Source organism: Tenrec ecaudatus, chromosome 3 (genome assembly GCF_050624435.1).
Source record: "Tenrec ecaudatus isolate mTenEca1 chromosome 3, mTenEca1.hap1, whole genome shotgun sequence".
NCBI classification, from domain to species: domain Eukaryota; kingdom Metazoa; phylum Chordata; class Mammalia; order Afrosoricida; family Tenrecidae; genus Tenrec; species Tenrec ecaudatus.
In genome coordinates this window covers 112,652,473-112,671,764 of record NC_134532.1, presented here as the reverse complement: position 1 = coordinate 112,671,764, position 19,292 = coordinate 112,652,473, and positions in this window count along the sequence as shown.

Here is a 19,292-nt window from a genome sequence, read left to right as displayed (position 1 = left end):
AAATGAAACCATGAAGTTGTGACCTGATTGACAGACTAAACCCATATCTTCTTACGGGTGACACGTTGGCACCAAAAAACCTATTGTAGTATATTTAATACTTTTCATAGCTGTAATTCAAAGGCCTCAATTCTTCTTCAGTATTTTTTATCCACTGTTCAGAGCTGGCATGCATAGGCTGTTGCTTTTACGTGGCATTGAGATGGTTTTGACACATAGCGGCCCTATGCACAATAGAACGAAACACTGCCGTCCTCACAATTGTTCTTATGATTTGCCCATTGGTGCAGTCACTGTGTCAATCGTCTTGTCGATGATTTTGCATATGAGGTAATTAAAAATACAGAGATTTGAGTCCGTCCTACATTTGTCCTCAAAGCGACCTCTTTTTTTTTTTAACACTTTAAAGAGGTCTTTTGCAGAAGGTTTTCCAAGTGTAATATGCCTTTTAATTTACTGACGCTTGCTGACATCAGCACTAACTATCCGAGTAAAATACAAATCTTGATGACCTCAATATTTTCTTTTAAATGATGTTGCTTATTGGTCCAGTTGTGAGAACCTTTTTTTCTTCATGTTGAGACAAAATTTTCAGCAGCTACTTCCTATGAAGAGGGCAGCCAATTCTTTCTCCATAGTCTTCTTCTGGAAGCTCCCCTGAAGTCAGTTCATTTTGTTTATCCCTGTTGTCACTTGAAATACCAATGACACAGTTTCTAGCCACACATAAGCCACCACAAATTGACAGACACCTCACCAACATCTCCACAAGTGGTTGAAGAGGTAACTTCATGATATATGGAGAAAAGATTGAAGTTGTCAAGGCTTTTGTCTGGCTTGAATTACAATCAAATCTCAAAAGCAATGTGAGGACTAAGGTGCACCTGACCGACGCCATGGTATTTTCAATTGCCTCGGATACATGTGAAAAGTAGTCATTGAATAGGGATTGCAAAGAAGAATTGGTGCATTTGAATTATGGTGCTGGTGAAGAACTTTGAAAGTACAATGGACTGCCGAAAGGATGAACAAATCTCTTTTGGAGGGTAAGATTTTGGCTGTGTCAAGAGAGACTAACCCCTGGAGAAGGACATCATGCTTGGGAGAGGCGCAGGGGAAAGGAGGAAGGGTCTCCAAGAGATGGATTGACACAGTGGCTGTATTGATAGGCTTAAGCACAGGAGCAATTGCGAGGACGGCACAGGACTGTGCAGTGTTTTGTTCTGTTGCGCACAGGGTCGCTGCGGGTCAGACCGGCTCAGTGACACCTAACCACACCATGTTGACATGGATTTCATACTAATTGCTATTGTCTTCATCAGCAAGTGCTTCCAGTCCTCTCCACTTTCAGCAGCTATGTCATTTGCATATTGCAGGTTGGTAATGAGACTTCCTCCAATCCCGATACTGTGTGCTTCATATAGCCCAGCTTCTCGGATTATTTGCTCGGAATACAAATCTGAAACCATGCACATCTCTTTGGTGCTGCTGGCAGAGTGGTGACATATTAGGCTGCTAACTCCAAAGTCAGGAATTCGAAACCATGAGCTGCCCTGTGGGGTAAAAATGAAGCTTTTTTGTTCTCATTAAGAGTTAGTCTCAGAAATCTCCAGCGGCAGTGCCGCACTCTCCGATAGTGTCACTATGGATCGGAATCAACTCAGTGACAGTGACTTCTCATCTCTTTGTTCTGTTTGAGTAATTGCCTCTTGCTCTCAACACAGGTTCTGCCTGAGCATAATGAAGTGTTCTATAATTGCTGTTCTTCACAACTCTATCTATAATTTACTATGATCTATACAGCACAATCAATAAAACATACAAATAGCTTTCTTGTATTCTCTGCTTTTAGTCAGAATGTATCTGATGTCAGCAATGATATCCCTCATTCCATACCTCTTGTGACTGCAGCTTGACTTCTGAGTGTTCTCTGTCCATGTTCTCCTGCAGTCTTTTTTGAATTATCTTCAGTAAAATTATACTTGGGTATGATATTGATCATGTTGTGTTAGGGGTGGTCAATTCAGTGCCAACTCATAATGACACCACGAGCAACAGAACAACATTGCTGGGCCTGTGCCGTCTCACACCTGTCCTCAAACTGGAACCCATTGCTACAGGCACAGTGAATTGCCCCCTTGTTCTTTGTCCCTCTGCTTTACTAAGCATGATGTCTTTGTCCACAGACTGGTCTTTCCTGGTAACACGTCCAAATTCTGTGAGACGAACTCCCACCGTCATTGCTTCCAAAAAGTATTCTGGCTGTACTTTATCCAACAGTTTGATTTACTCTTTGTGGCAGCCCATGGTACTTTCAATATTCTTCTCCAGCACCATAATTCAATTGCATCAATCTTCTTTGGTCTTCTTTATTCAATATTCAACTTTTACAATCATATGAGATGATTGAAAATATAATGGCTTGGTTCAGACACACCTTAAACCTCAAAATAACATTCTTTCTCTTCAATACATTAAGGAGAGTCTTTGCAGTTGACTTACCCAATGCAACGTTTCATTGGTTTCTTGATTGCTGCTTCCATGAGTATTGATAGCAGATCCAAGCAAGATACAATCTTTAACAACTTCAATTTTATCTCCATTTATCATGATGTTAGCTATTGGACCACTTGTGAGGATTTTTGTTTCTTTACATTGAATTGTAATCTACACCGAAGGCGGCAATCCTTGTGCTACAAGTCCTCCAGCCAGCAAGGTTGTGTTAGCTGCATATCTAAGGGCAATGATGGAAGAGCAGATGCGCTGTGGGAAGACATCAAGGATATCATTGATGAAGAAAGCAAAAGTTCACTAAAATTCCAGGAAAGAAAGATCAAAGTGGATGCCGGAAGAGACAGAAACTTGCTTTTCGCTGTAGAGTGGCTAAGGCAAATGGAAGAAAGGATGAAGTCAAAGAGTCAACAGAGAATTCCAAAGGGCAGCTTGAGAAGACAAAATCAAATATTATAATGAAATATGCACAGCCATAGAGTTAGAGAGCCGAAGAGGAATCACATGCTCAGCACATCTCCAACTGAAAGAGAACTCAAGAAAAAACTCAAGCCTCGAGCTGCAATCTTGAAAGTCTCTGTGAGCAAAATATTGAGCGATGCAGAAAGAATCCAGAGAAGATAGGAAGAAGTCAGAGTCACTGTACTGAAGACAACTAGTTGTCATTCCACCATTTCTTTTCTTTTTTTTTTTTTGATGGCCATGGTATTTGCTTTTTTAAACAATTAACTTATTATTTAAAATTTATTATTATTATTTTTAAAAATCATTTTATTGGGGGCTCATACAATTCTTATCACAATCCATACATCCATCCATTGTGTCAAACACATTTGTACATTTGTTGCCATCATTATTCTCAAAACATTTGCTTTCTATTTGAGCTCTTAATATCAGCTTCTCATTCCCCACTCCCTTCTCAATACCCCCTCCCCCATAAGCCCTTGATAATTTATAAATTATTATTATTATTTTGTCATATCTTACGCTGTCCGATGTCTCCCTTCACCCACTTTTCTGTTGTCCACCCCCCAGGGAGGAGGTTATATGTAGATCCTTGTAATCGGATCCCCCTTTCTACTCGACCTTCCCTCCACCTCCAGGTATCAACCCTCTCACCATTGGTCCTAAAGGGGTCATCTGGATTCCCTGGATTCCCTATGTTTCCAGTTCCTATCTGTACCAATGTACATCCTCCAGTCTAGCCAGGTTTGTAAAGTAGAATTGGGATCATGATAGTGGGGAGGAAGCATTTAAGAAGTAGAGGAAAGCTGTATGTTTCATCGTTGCTACCCTGCAACCTGACTGGCTCATCTCCTCCCTGCAACTCCTCCATAAGGGGGTGTCCAGTTGCCTACAGATGGGCTTTGGGTCTCCACTCTGTACTCACTCTTATTTACTGTGATATGATTTTTGTTCTTTGATGTCTGAAACCTGATCCTGTTGACACCTTGTGATCACACAGGCTGGTGTGCTTCTTCTATGTGGGCTTTGTTGCTTCTGAGCTAGCTTGTTGTTTTTTTTATCTTCAAGCCTTTGAGACCCCAGATGCTATATCTTTTGATAGCTGGGCACCATCAGCTTTCTTCACCACATTTGCTTATGCACGCATTTGTCTTCAGTGATCATATCAAGAAGATGGGCACCCACTGATACGATTTTTTTTGTTCGTTGATGCCTGAAACCTGATCCCTTTGACACCTTGTAATCACACAGGCTGGTGTGCTTCTTATGTGTGGGATTTGATGTTTCTGAGCTAGATGGATGCTTGTTTACCTGCAAGCCTTTAAGACCCCTGATGCTATATCTTTTGATATCCAAGCACCATCAGCTTTCTTCCACATTTGCTTATGCACACATTTGTCATCAGTGATCGTGTCGGGAAGGTGTGCATCATGGGTTATTCCACCATTTCAAGAGGCAGCATATGATCAAGAAACAATGGTATTGAAGGAAGATGGTCAAGCTACACTGAAGGCATTAGTCAAAGAAAAAGGCTCCAGGAATTGGTAAAATATGAATCAAATGTTTCAAGCTAATTTAGCTCGGGAAACACTCACTCATCTGTGCCAGCAGATTTGGAAGACAGTTGCCTGACCCACTGACTGGAAGAGATCCATATTTGTGCCCATTCTAAAGAATGGTGATTCAACAGAACGCACAATTATAGAACAATATAATTGATGTCATATACAAGTACATTTTTACTGAACGTTACCCCAAAATAGCTCAGCAGCTCTTTGAAAGGGAATTGCCATAGGTTCATGTTGGATTCAGAAGAGGATTTGGAACAAGGAATATCATTACTGATGTCAGATGAATTTGGGCTGAAAGCAGAGAATACCAGAAAGACATTTCCTTGTGTTTCATTGACTATAGAAAGGCATTCGTGTGGACCATAATAAACTGTGGATAACCTTGAGAAGAATGGGCATCTAGAACACTTATTGTGCTCATTTGTAACTTGTACATGGATCAAGAGGCAGTTGTGTGAACAGAAAAAGGGATTATTCAATGATTTTAAATCAGGAGAGATGCGGGTCAGGGTTGTATCCCCTTATCATACTTCAATCTGTATTAGAGACACTGGATTGTATGGGGGAAAAATGCAACATCAGGTTTGGAGGAAGGCTTATTATCAGCCTGTGATATGCAAATGACACAGCCTTGCTTGCTGAAAGAGAGGAGGACTTGCATCACTTGCTAATGAAGATCCATGATTGCTGCCTTAGTGTGGTTGCAGCTTAACATAATAAAGGTAAAAATCATCACAGTAGATCCAATAGGTAACATCATGATGAATGGAGAAAAGAATGAAGTTGTCAAGGATTTTTCTGGTTTAGATCCACAATCAATGTTCATGGAAACAGCAGTCAAGCGATCAAAAGATGGATTGCATTGGGTAAATCTGCTGCACAAGACCATTTTAATGTCCCGAAAAACAAGGATGCTAATTTGAGGACTAAGATGTGCCTGAGACAAGCCATGATATTTTCGATGGCCTCATATGCACGTGAAAGTGGGACGCTGAATAAGGAAGACCAAAGAAAAATGGACGCATTTGAATCATGGTGCTGGAGAAGAACACGGAAAGTGTTATGGACTGCCAAAGGAACCAGCAAATCTGCCGTGGAACAAATCACAGCCAGAAAGCTCCTTAGAAACAAGGATGATGAGACGTCAACTCACGTACTTTGGACATGTTGTCAGGAGGGACCAGTCTCTAGAGAAAGATATTCTTTTTAATGAAGAAGGGCAGCAAAAAAGAAGAAAACTCTTGACACAATGGATTGACACATTGGCTGCAGCATTAGGCTCAAACATAAGTACAATTGTGAGGATTTTGTAGGACCAGGTGGTTCTTCTGTACATCAGGTTGCTATGAGTGGTAACTGACTCAATGGCATGAAACAAAACAAAACCAATAGTTACAGTCATTGTCCATAAGAATGCTTCGGGTTTATCTTGAATTACAATGTTGTCTGTGCTGTATATTATCCATATGCCTACAAAGATGACCAGTTAATATGATTACTACTAAAATTATGTACCAACCAGGAAAGCCAATGCTGAAGAAATTGAAGAATTCTACCTACTTCTTTAGTTTGAAATGCATGAAACATCCTATCAGGATACATTGATAATCATAGGTGATCAGAATGGGAAAGTTGTAAACAAAGATGCAAAATCAGTCACTGCAAAGTATGGCCTTGGTGATATAAATGAAATTGAAAATAGCATGATAGAATTTTGCAAGATTCATTGCAAACATCTTTTACAACAGCATAAACATGTGGACCGCTACGCAGTTTGAAGGCAGCAGCCACTTCACAGGATAAAGGTGAGGCTTCTCTACCTGGAAAGAGTCACAGTCTTGGAAACTCCCAAGGACAGTTCTCCTCTTTCCAATAGCAGCACACAAGTTGGGATCGAGTTGGTGGCAGTGAGTAAGTTTTTTTGAGATCTCTGTAGGAAGAGTTGATGAAGAAGTTCAATATCATCAGTCAAAACAAGGCTTGGAGGGAATTGTGGGACAGACGGTTAATTGCTGAGATACAAGTTCAAGTTGAAGCTGAAGAAAAAAATTAAAAGTTCAGGAGAAGTAAAATGTGGCTTTAAATACATCTAAAGAACAGGTTTGATACATTGGACACTAATGACAGAAGATCGGAGGCGTTTTGGGATATCATAAAGGATATCATACATGAAGAAAGCAAAAGATCCTTACAAAATGAGAAAGGAAACACCAAAATGAATGTCGAAAGAGATTCTGAAACTTGTTCCTGACTGTAGAGAGCTAAAGCCCGTGGAAGGAATGATGAAGTAGAAGCGTGTTGACTCAAGAGGCATCACAAGGAGATGGAAGGATGTGCAGTCACCCTAACCAAATGCACTGATTGCTGTTCCACCCTTTCAAGAGGTAGCACACGGTCTAGAGCCAAGGATGTTGAAGGAAGTCCAAGCTGCACTGAAATGTGGGTTGAAAACAAGGCTTTAGGAATGAATGGCACACAGATGGAAATCTTTCGCCACCCTAAGACCCTGCTGGAGGCACTCACTCGCTCATCTATGGCCTGAAATTTGGAAGAGAGCTACTTGACGATAGAGATTGATATTTGTTCAGGTCAAAGACAGGAGACCCAAAAGAATGCAAAAAAAACCCCAAAATTGAACAATACCAATAGTATCACATGAAAGTAAAATTTTGCCAAAGATAGTTCAGCAGTGGGTGCAGCAGTACATCAATCTGGGGCCGCCAGAAATTCAAGTCTGACTCAGAAGAAGATATGAAATGAGGGATATATCATTACTGATATTAAATAAATTATGGCTTGAAGCATAGAATACCGGAATGATTTTTATTTGTGCTTCATTGTGCAAAGAAATTCAGCTCTGGTTCATAACAAACTGAATAACATGGCAAAGAACGAGCGTTCCAGAGCACCTAATCGTATTGATGTAGCGCCTGTACACAGACCAAGAGGCACTTGTTCAAACAAAATAAGGGGATGCTGCATAGTTAATATCAGGAAAGGTGTGGGTCAAGGTTGCATTCTTTCACCATATTTATCGAATCTGTCTGCTGAGCAAATGGTTTGAGAATTGTACTATATTAAGAAGAGCATGGCAATAGAATTGGAGGACTGCTCAGTTTGTTTCCTAGAAGAATAGACAAATCTGACTGGAAGAAGTACAAGCAGAATGCTTCTTAGAATCTAGGATGGCAAGATTTTGGTTCATGTACTTTGGTCATTTTATCAGCAGAAACTAGTCCCTGGAAAAGGACATCGTGTTTAGTAAGTATAGTACCAGTGAAGCAGGGGAAGACCCTTCAGAAGATGCAGTGGCATAATGGCCGCAATCAGGGGCTAAAAGAAAAACACACTAGGAGTGGGCAGTGCTTAGTTATCTTGTACATAGGGTTGCTATGAGTCCAACGCACCCAACAACAATGTTCAATTATTCCACACTGGTGGCATCAAGTTGGCACGATGGGGATATTTCCATCAGAGAAATTGACTACAAATCAGGGCTTGATATTTCGCTTGTATCCAGTTTTGAGGCAATCATGAAGAAAATGTCAATGATACAGATGAAATGTCAAAGTGGAATCCTTGGCTGATGCGAACAGTTATGGGTGTGGCTATCAACAAAAGGCCGCAGATTGGTGTCTTCTTCGAGTTGATTGGCAACACATTTCTAGGTAGAAAGTCCTGGTGATGTATTTGTAGGGAGTTGGCCATTGAGAAGATGTATGGAGCACAATGTTATCCTGACACCCATAAGTCACAGTAAGATGGAATTGACTTGAGGACAACTGGCAAAGGGCTTAAAAGCTTGTTTTGCAAATGGGGCGCTGATATCAGGGGCTCAAGTGGGGAGAGGAAGCTTTGAAAATGATGATGGCAGCAAATGTGCTTGTATGGATTGTGATAAGAGATGTAAGAGTCCCCAATAAAAGTATTTAATAAAAAATGCAAGCTGTGTTAGTAATTAAAGCAGAAAAAGAGAGTTTGTTTACCTGCAATAATGATGTTTTGAACAGCACTAAAAATTGAGCCAATGTTATTTCGGTATTCAAAACCTATTATCTGTTTAACAAAACGCATCTCTCACATCATTGACAAATAATTGCATTCCAGTAAGTCTCCATGGTTTCTTATTCCATAGCATGCATGAAAAGATTAACCAATATCTGTGGGGAATTATATGCATTCATTAATTGCAACCATAGATTGACTAAGGATCTACAGTTAGGGGGAAAATTCAGGGAAAAGTCTATGTGAATAAATTCATGATATGAAACGTATAGAGTTTTGCACACTTTATTGTATTTATATGTTGTGTGCTGCTGCTGCTGTTGATGTTAGGTGACATCAAGTTGGTGTCACCTCAGCGTGACCCTGTATACAACATTGCCCGGGTTGGCTCCATCCTCACAATTGTTATTCTTGACTTATTGTAGCAACCACTGTTTCAGTCTGTCTCTTTGAGGGCTTTCCTCTGTTTTGCTGCCCTCTGTTTACCAAACATGATGTCTTTTTCCAGGGACTGGTCCCTCCTGACAGCATGTACAAAAATGTAAGATGAAGTCTCCCTTCTAAGGAGCACTTTGGCCATGCTTCACATTGTGTCTACCAATAAACTTCACAGCCAACTTCCATGGATATGTGTACAGACATCTTTCCCATGAAGAGGTGACTGGTATACTTGTTCTAGCTCACAATCGTCCGTGAATACATTTGAATTCCCTACTCCTGCTTGGAATGTGCATGCCTTGTTTCTTCCTTTCTTAGAACTGCAGCCCATCCTGGATCAGCACAAATGAGCAAGATAAGCTCTTGGCCCGCTTGCTTTGTGTGGTCTCTTGGCATTCCCTGGTAGAGGGACTGGCCTGAGAGAGCTGAGGAAGCAGGTGGTCATTCTATTCTCCCTGCCCCAGGCCCCCAACATGATCCTAATTCACCAAAGAGCTCCGTGTAAAAAAAAAATCCAACTGTTTGCTCAAACTGCCTTTTCAGGCCCATCTTGTTGTCTACTACCCGGAGCCAATGGAGCTGTAGTCCATTTCTCAAGACGTGTCTTGGAATCTTTTTCAGGTTGACATCCTGTTCGACCCCATTCTCTTTTGTGCAATTCCCCAAAGTACTGGTCTGACATGTGTTCATGCCACCAGCCCAACTCCCGGAGAGGGCAACCCCATTGTCAAAGTGGGAAAGCATTCTTGGGCTCCATGTCACCAGTGACTTCACTCCAGGGGACAGGGACCCCGGGAATCAGCACATCACCAAACCAACTTGCCATTGAGCCAATCTCAACTCGTGGGGCCCCCATGGGTATCAGCTAGAACAGTGCACCTTTATAGTCACTGATTTTTAAAGAATGAAATCACCAGGCCTTCCTTCTGAGGGGCCTTCGGGTGAACTTGGACTTCTAAACTGTCAGTTAGCAGTTGAGCCCATTAATTATTTGTACCATGCACAGATTCAATCTCAGAGACAGTCACAGGAAAAGGAACAAGTTGGAGGGCACATGGTGGTTGAGCTTCTAACTCGAGATCTCTTTGAGGTGGCCTTGGGTTCATCCAAGTATCAAGGCAGGACATGGTGCCTTGAGGACAGTGGGCTTAAGATGCTGTACTTCGGCAGTATTTCAAGCGCCCACAGACCTCAGCAGCCTCCTAGCTATGTCTGCGCTGAGGGGAGGCTAACTGGACCAGTGGGAAGACTTGAAGTCACAGCACCAAATTTGCTTCTAATGAGTTCGAGAGCCAGGGACAATTTTTTGCCACTTTTCTTGGCCTTGGTTTCCTACTAAATGACCTAGCATTTCCTTCTCACTCTGTCATTCTCTGACTCGTTGTCTCTTGTTTTACAGTTAGAGTACATGAAGCACACATCCTTGGCTGAAAGGACAAGGGCAGAGCCTAGCATATTAGTCATATCAATTCCTTGGATCCCAGGCCTCAAATCCTGTATGGCAGTAGGCATAAATTTTAAGTAATTCCAGGCTTCTACTCCCCGATTTCTTAGAAGGACCAGAGCACTAACATTCTTTGGCAGATGAAAAAAGAAATTCAATTATCTGAAATGCAAAGGGAAAAAAAGAATATTCTCTCTTGTTGAAAATCTTTCTGAAGGGCAGTAGCAGTCTTTCTTGCTTTCAGAAGAACAGAGAACATAACAGCATTGCCATGGCTCTGTGCTGCTTCAGGCCTGGGATTCTGAACACACACCATCATTATACACCCAGTAGGATTTGCTTGTCTGAACATATGCATCCTAGGCAGACCCTGAAGACATTTCCACTGAGGTCTCCAGGAGAAACTCGGCATTTAAATCTTCCTCATAAAATGTGAGTGCCAAAAAGTTTAAAACACTTGTAGGTGTGGGTGGTGGTGTTCTATTTCTTTGGGTCTGGTTAATCAAGACTTTAAGATGTTTAAAGAATTCAGAAACAAAACATTTGTGCTATATTCCAACAATCAAAGACTGCAGTTGCTATTTAACGGGACAGTTGCTCATAAACAAATGTTTTCAGATATACGAAGCAACATGCCACGTCAGCTTGATTCCCTCTGTGGGAGTGGACTCGGGGGGTCAGAGAGGTAGGTCCCTGGCATTAGCTGCTGCCCCGCTGATATAGCTCCCTGCTCAGTGTGACACCTTGAGGATGTCTTGGTTTTATTGTATGAAAAGCGCACCCACTCTTCCACAGCTGATCACGATGTCTCCCATGAGCTTGCAGTTCATAAGACATGTTCTCCACCTAGACTGCCACCAGTTTTCAAGGCAGTAACAGAGAAAGGGGAGTCCTGGTCTGTGAAAGCAATTAATGTGATTGACTATTAATTGTTAGAGATGAGGTTTCAGTCTACCCAGAGGCATCTTGGAGGGAAAGCTTGGTGAACTACTTCTGGGAAATCAGCCATGGGCAACCTTGCGGAGCAGTCCCACTGTCCACACAGAGGGTCACCATGCATCAGATCACCTCAGAGCAAAGGAAGGGGAGATTACCCTGACAAAAAAGAAAATAGGGAATAAAGAAGACGAAAACATTAGTCTCTAAGCCATGGTATTTTCCATCGCCTCCGATGCGTGGGAAAGTTGAACATCGAATACGGAAGACTGACGAAGAATGGATGCATTTGATTATGGTGCTGGCAAAGAATATTGAAAGTGCCATGGCCAGCCAAAAAGAAGTACAGCCAGAATGCTCCTTAGAAGAAAGGATGGCGAGATGTCGGCTCACAGGATGTCAGGAGAGACCATCCCTAGAGAAGGACATCATGTTTGGCCAAGCTAAAAAGCGGATTGCCTGCTGGGCGGTGGACTGACACTGTGGCTGCAACAGGGGGCTCAAGCAGAGGAACAATTGTGAGGGTGGGGCAGGACTGGGCAATGTTTTGTCCTGCTGTATGTAGGGTCGCTTTGAACTGGAACTGCTTCAACAGCTCCTAACACCACCAACACCAAAGTTAGTCACAAAGAGCTTGTGTGTGTGTGTGTGTGTGTGTGTGTGTGTGTGTAAAGAGACTTCAAGGGTTGTAAGAACAAGAGCACTTGCCACCTCACGTCCAAGGTGCCCTCGGTGGAGGCTTTGCGCTCATCTGCGTCGCAGAGCAGTGTGGCAGCACACACTTCACCCGCGGGCCTGGTGCCGGCTGGGCTGACTCAGTGTTTCCCATGTTGTCCACAGGTATCCCAACGCCCTCTTTCTACCACAGCACTTCAATAATGCAGACCTGCATGTAAAAAGATAGCTGAACAAGGGAGGCTACTTGTCTTAAATTATTCAAAGTGAAATGAGTTTCTTGATGATCCTAGGTGTATGTGTGTGTGTGTGTGTGTGTGTGTGCATTCTTGGTTAAGAAAGGGAAGAGTCTTCATAACCAACCAACCAACCAACCAACCAACCAACCAACCAACCAATGAAACACAAATCTCCCTGCCCCTGGCCTGCCTCTTATCAAAAACAAAACATGAATTGCATTTTTTATGTTAAGCTCTTCCTCTATCCATGTCCAAGCAGCCCTGGTGGTATGGTAGTTACTCATGGATCTTTGAGCCATAAGGTCAGGAGTTTGAAACCAGCACTACTTCATGGGAGAAAGACAAGGCTTTCAACTCCTAGAAAGGGCCCCGGTCTCGGAAACTCCCAAGAGCCACTCTCCCTCGTCTTGGTGGGTGGCCATTAAAGGACTCGGCGGCCATGCGCCTGCGTGGCTGTGTCAGGGCCACGTCCCGACTGTGTCTATGCGGTTTGCTCGTTTTAGCAGGTGTCTAGGGGAGCGTGTCCCTGCTAGGATGATCACCCATAGTGATAGGAAACGGTCTCAGGCTAACTCACTTGGCTTCCCATGAATAGATCTTCAAAACTGTGATCATGGAGACAAGATTGAAACTAGTAGAGAAAATGAGGATTCCATTTTTTTTTCATTCCAGCTGTTTATTTCAGTCCTAATCCATGTTTTGCCAGGTCTCTGAAAGGTTAGTTTTACTTCTGTTGTTTTTTAACCGAAGCGCATTCCTGGCGAAGGGCTGGGACTCAGTCCTGACAGTGCGAGGGCAGCAATGGTGACACGCCCTGCGTGCTGGCTTCATTTGGTTTAAACACACGGAGAAGAACTCATCTGAGATTCCCCTTTCTTTACCTTCCTCTGTGGAAAACTCTAGGTGGAAATTCATCTATCGGCATCGTCCGTGTTTTTTCCCCCTTTCTATTTTTTTTTGTTGACAAGTGTAATGGAATACAGAATACCATACATTGGTTATTCCCTCTATGAATTAGTCTCTTTTATCTGTCTCTGACCAAAACAGATGTTGGCAGCCTTTCTATCCCAGCTCTCTAAGTCAGACTAAGACTATCAGTTCCGCTTAGGAAAGCTGTAGGGAAATGATTTAACTCTTTCAATAGAGCCTTACTAATTTTTCCCTCGGTTCCTTTTTTGTTGTTCTTGTTACAGAGTACAAACCAACAGAACGAGGGTGGCTGCCTGAAACAATAAAAGCAACATAGAAATATTAAAAATACATCAAATACAACTCTAGAGGGAAGTACATTTTTATTCAAGGACTTTCAAAAATTCTAACGTTGAAAAGACAGCTTTGCTTGTGGAGGCAGCTGAAAGTGTTTCCAACGTACAGTCAAGGGTCATTTACATAGAATACCAAAAGAGGCTCCCCCCCACCCCTTCCTTCTGTTTAATTCAGAGGAAAAGCATCTCTCAGAATGTGGCAGGATGCATCCTGCTAGGATTCTACGCTCTTCGTCCAAACTGATCGTCTGAAAGAGTCATTCTCTGATTGGTGCCGCAGGAAGGCTTTTGTACTAGGATCCTGCAGCAAATTATAAATTAAAAGGACGTTAGAAAAATGGACTGCAGAGGAAAGCTAGGGCCAAAAGGTGGGAAAAGAAAGGGGGAGAGCAGGAGGGAGCAGGGAGACGTTGAAAGATCACATAGCATTCCAAGAATGTATTATAGCAACAATCTCTTTTCAGACTGTAGGTAACAGGGTGGATTGTTAATGAAAGAGTTAGCATGCTTCTTAAGCCAAACCAAACAAAGGCAAGGTGAAAGAAGCAACAACAACCAAACACAGACCGTAGGGGGTTTCGCATAATTTACCTCATTTAATTCTGATAAATTTCCTATGGAACAAACCTTCCTTTTTCATTGTTTAAATTCCCCTTTTCATGTGGACCCGTTGGGCTTTGAAATGGCAAGGTTGATTGAAACCAGCTACTCCGTGGCGGAGAGATAAGCCTTTCTACTACCAGAGAGATCTACAGTCTTGGACACCCACAGGGGCAGTTCTGCGCTGTCATATAAGGTTGCTATGAGTTCGAATTGACTCAATAGCCATGTGTTTAGATCTTTGGACCCAGGCCTGGGCATGTGAGCATTAACTTCTAGGGTTAGTAGTTTTGTGGAGTCGGTGTCTGCTGGCACTTGCCTAAGGAGCTTTGGTGGCACAGTGGTTAAAACACTGGACTGGCCACCAGAAGGTTGGAGGTTTTAAGTTACCATCTGTTCCTGGAGAGGGAGATGTGGCAGTCTATTTCCACAGAGGTTTCCAGCCTTGGGGACGCTATCTGACAGGCGCACTATGAGTCAGAACTGATTCGAGAGCAGAGGAATTTGCACATGCCTGCCCTTCCCTACCCCTTCCAGGACTATTGGAAGTGCAAGGTAGGAAGAGCTTGCCCAACTTTCCTGCCAAAATTCATTTAATAAAGTCATTAGGCATAAAGTATAACTAAAAATGCCTTCTTTACCGTTCATCAGTACATGCCATCTGAAAACACCATTTCTCTGCAGTGTCCCAAACAACCCTGGTGAGATGTTTAGCATAGGTCAGGAAGCAGACTGAGCGCTTCACCCGCATTCTCTCATTCAACCTGTTAGCAGTTCCTGGAGGGACTGTTAGTCACTAGACATCAAATCTGCTGGTTTTGATCCCAGAGTCCGAGTTTCTAACTGTTATTCAGGTTGCCGGGGCTGATGACTCTGTTGTAAAGGTGGTTCTGATGTCAATCAAGGACGTCATTTTCAGCATTTGATTACCAGTATCTTTATACATTTAATCTTCATACACTTGTGAGTGAGCAACTGAGAATGATGACATCAGTAAATTACATTCTGCAGCATTGTGCCTATTACTAATGATAAGATGTTAGGGAAAAAAAAGAGAGACAGACAGAAAATAGACAGTCAGTTGTAAGTGCTGCTCACGGCAACCTGGGGACTATATCAAACATCCACCTCGCTACCATCCAGTTGATTCTGACTCAGAGTGACCCTGTAGCATGAGGTGGAACCTCTGTGTGAGCTTCTGAGACTGTCACTCTTGATGGGAGCAGACAGCCTCATTTTTCTCCTTGGAAGTGGCTGGTGGATTTGAATCACTGACCTTGGGGTTACCAGCCCAAGATGTCATAACCGATGTCACCACCAGGGTTCCATCGAAATCCGTAAGAACAAGTTTAAGTTCTTTCCATAGAAGCGAAGTATGACCTCTACTTCCCTTAGCCCATAAGAGGAAACTGGACGTGCCTCTTCTCATCCTAGCACTTGTCCCTAGAGCATGCATGCTGTGGAACGGGAGAGTCAGGCCAGAGAGGCATTTCTGGATACAAACTGCTCCAGGCAAACCTGGGAAAGTTAGAGATCGTGGAAGGTGGAGACCTTTCAGAGAAGGAAAACCCAGATATTTTCCATAGGAAATAGAAACATGGAAAGGCAACCTGACAAAGGTGGAAAACTTGTGAGAACTTCCCCAAACAAGCAAACAAACAAACAAGCAAACAAACAACCAAGGCAGCTCCACTGGGCCCCAGCCCTCACAGGTTTCCCTATGCTTGCTACTCAACCATGGAATCTAAAATAAGAAATGGGCATTGGAGGAAATCCGATCACAAAAGTGCACTAACTTTGCCCAGGCACAGAAAGTGTTTTCTAGGATTAGAAGGGAAGAACCCAGCATTCTCAAGCCCACCTGCTTCCTGTGTGCCGCATAAAGTGAAGACTAAGCCAGGAGCAGGGTAATGACTCCATTTTCCTTCTTCATTCTCTAAGAAGTGACAAGGAAAACAACAACATCAACAACAAAAGAAACAACCTATCTTTAGGAAAGGAGGTTGTGGACAGAAAGAGAACAGTGAACTTTTCAGATTCCCAGCTAAATCTCATTGGCTCTGATAATCCCACAGTTATATCAACTGTTATCACTGGGTTATACAGACCGCTATAGTTCATATTGGCTATTAAAATGTCTCAAAGGAACCAAATTCACACTTGGATGGCCTTTGGGGCATTTTGAATATATAGATAAACTCTTAAGTGGGTGGTAAGAGGGGAGTGGGCTGGTGGGTATGCGGAGGTTGTCATAACTCGAGAGACCCGAGGCCAATATATGCATCCAGAGTGGGCGCTCCTTAGGAGAACCTTGATTTGGAGGCGAATGGGATCAAATTGTATACTTTACAGGGTAGATGAATTTCTCAGCTTCTTCGCATTTTCTTGGTGGGCTGGACTACTCGGCTGGTGCCTCGTGCTTTGGCTCTACCGCAGAGTGTTTTCAGTGACTGGGAGCGTCGTCTCAGAGGTGAGAGTCCTGCCCACTCTCTTTGGAGCAGGCCATATGTCCACCGCAGCTGTGTTGGCCCTTCAGACAGCCAATGCTGTCTTACATTTTTGGGACGAACATCTGTTCTAACAGCACGCTGACAAACTTCCACGTTGGGCATGTCATCATCCAGCAAAGGGCTGCACATTTGTCACTAGCTTGTTCTCTGTGTGTAGTCTTTATTCATTCACTGGGCGGACAACAAAGACAGTGTCATATGTCTTCAGAATAGTCATTTCCTGGTGAGTACTAAGGTTTGGAATTCCCATTGGTAGGTTTTGATTTAGAATACCACCCCTCCCCCCGCCCCACTTGAGTGCCTCTCCTAGGAGGTCTAGGAGTTGGGGCACTGCAGTGAGCTGAGCAAGATCCCTGCTGCCACAGAGCTGGAGTTCAAATGAGGGACAAAGACAATTAGCAAGACAAATCTCAAACTTAGGGAGTTTGAGGAGGTGAGCATTAGGGGGGCTGGTCGGTAACACACTTGGATTGCAACAGAAATGACAAAAAAAGAGAGAGAGATAGAGAAACGGAGATAGAGAAAAAAGAATGAAAGTGGGTGAGGGGCAACTGAGGACAATGCAGGATATGGAAAAATAATCTATAAGTTATCAAGGGCTCGTGAGGGAGGGCAGGCAGGGGAGAGAGGGGGAAGAAATGGGGAGTTGATATCAGGGTCTCAAGTGGGAAGAGAATGCTTTGAAAATGATGATAGTGGCATATGTGCAAATGTGCTTGACACCTTGGAGGAATGTATAGATTGTGATAAGAGATGTAAGAACCCCCGACAAAAGAATTTTTAAAAAATTGCTTGCTTTAGCTGATATCAAGGGTTCAAGTAGAAAGAAAATGTTTTGAAAATGATGATGGCAACAAATTACAAATGTGCTTGATACAATAGATGTATGTATGGACAGTGATGAAATTTGTACAAGCCCCCAATAAAATTATTTGAAACACACACACACACACACACACACACACACACAGAAATGGTCAGATGCCTCCAGCCAAGAGACCCCTTGGCAGCACATCCCAGATGAAGGGGAAAGAACAAATGCAAAGTCATAATGGAAGAGCAACCTGGAAATTTCTGGAAGCAGAAAGTAGAGTGTGCCCAGAGAATACAGTGGTGAGAGAGTTTGACTGGTCAGAGAGTTTGGTAGGTCAGAGATCATGTCAGACAGTGGAGAATAAGTTTAAATTCTGTGAAATCCCTAAGAGTAAAGTTCAGGTCTGCTTTCCATATTTTTAGAATTATTGGAGGCTTTTTAGCACAGGAATAACACCATATAACTGCTATTATAAATAGAACATAGGATTGCCACTGTGTGTCGAGGGACAAGAATGGGAACAGAGAGACTGGATGGGGAGACATTCAGGTACGATGAAAAGGTCTTGGATGATGGTGAGAGTAGTGGTCAGGTCTGTGATATGAAATGGATGTTAGTTCTGATGGACTGGATGTGTAGGCTTGAGGGAGGGAGGAAACAAGGGTGATTTTCAGGGGTCTGGCTTGAGCCAGAATAGGGAGATGGGCAGAATATGAGGGAGACCCTTTAGTCATATGGTGAAAGCAACATTCATAGTTCTCTTTTGGCCATGTTAGTTTTGAAATGCCTAAAGGAGCCCCGGTAGTGTTGACAGCTACCTGCTAGGTCTGAATTTCAAATCCACCAGTCACTCTGTGAAAGCAAGATGAGGTGGTCTATTTCCGTAAGTACTTACAGAGTCACGCAAAACCCTATGTGGGGTCAAAGACATTAATTTTTTTCCTCTTTTGAGGACACTGACCAGCTGAACACACAGATCTAAGAAATCTTTGCTATGTTAATAAAGTGCCGTTCTTTCACATTTGAAATCTGCCAGTGCCAAATGTCTACTGTTTCACATATGCATTTAAAAATCCTCCGTAATTTGATTTACCTGACTTGTGGTGACATGAAATGTATTTTCATGTAAAGCATTCACTGGAGAGTATTCTGCCCCACACTGTGTCATCGTCTCCCGTCACAGGCAGGGTTACCAAACACTGCACCTAAGTGGATTATTGCAGTTCTTACATAACGATCACCTACTTTCTTTTATGTAAAAAACTGCTAAAATCTTAATTATAGGTAATTACAGTGTAAATCTCAGTCTGTTCACCTTCTCACCTAAAGTGAGTTCATCTGGAAGTCATGCACTGAAGATTGGTGGCTCATATTTAGAGTAGTGCTTTCGACAATTCTTAATTACGGCATTTGTAGGAAAAATGTTTTTCTTGGCTGACATTTGTACTTGCTCTCTCTTCTTTTGACATCCTTTAATGCCAATTTCCTCCTCTTCATTTTAATAGTGGCTTCCATGAAAATGTTGAACTGAAGGTTAGGAGACAGAGTACCTAAAGTGGTAATTCCTTGCTATTGAGAGTAAAATACACCCTTGCTTATCAAGTCATGTGAATAGATTCCAAAGACAAGGCCATTGTGTGAAAACAGAAGGTGATCTTGTGGAATCACAAAATGGAGGATGACTACATCATTACATAACTGCCAAATTGCATCCCTCAGAACTGCCAAACCACTGAACTGCACACTAACACAAAACCTTAACTAGCAAAGCCAGTGTTACTCTTGCCTAGAAACTCAGTGTTTATGGCTGTCAGATATA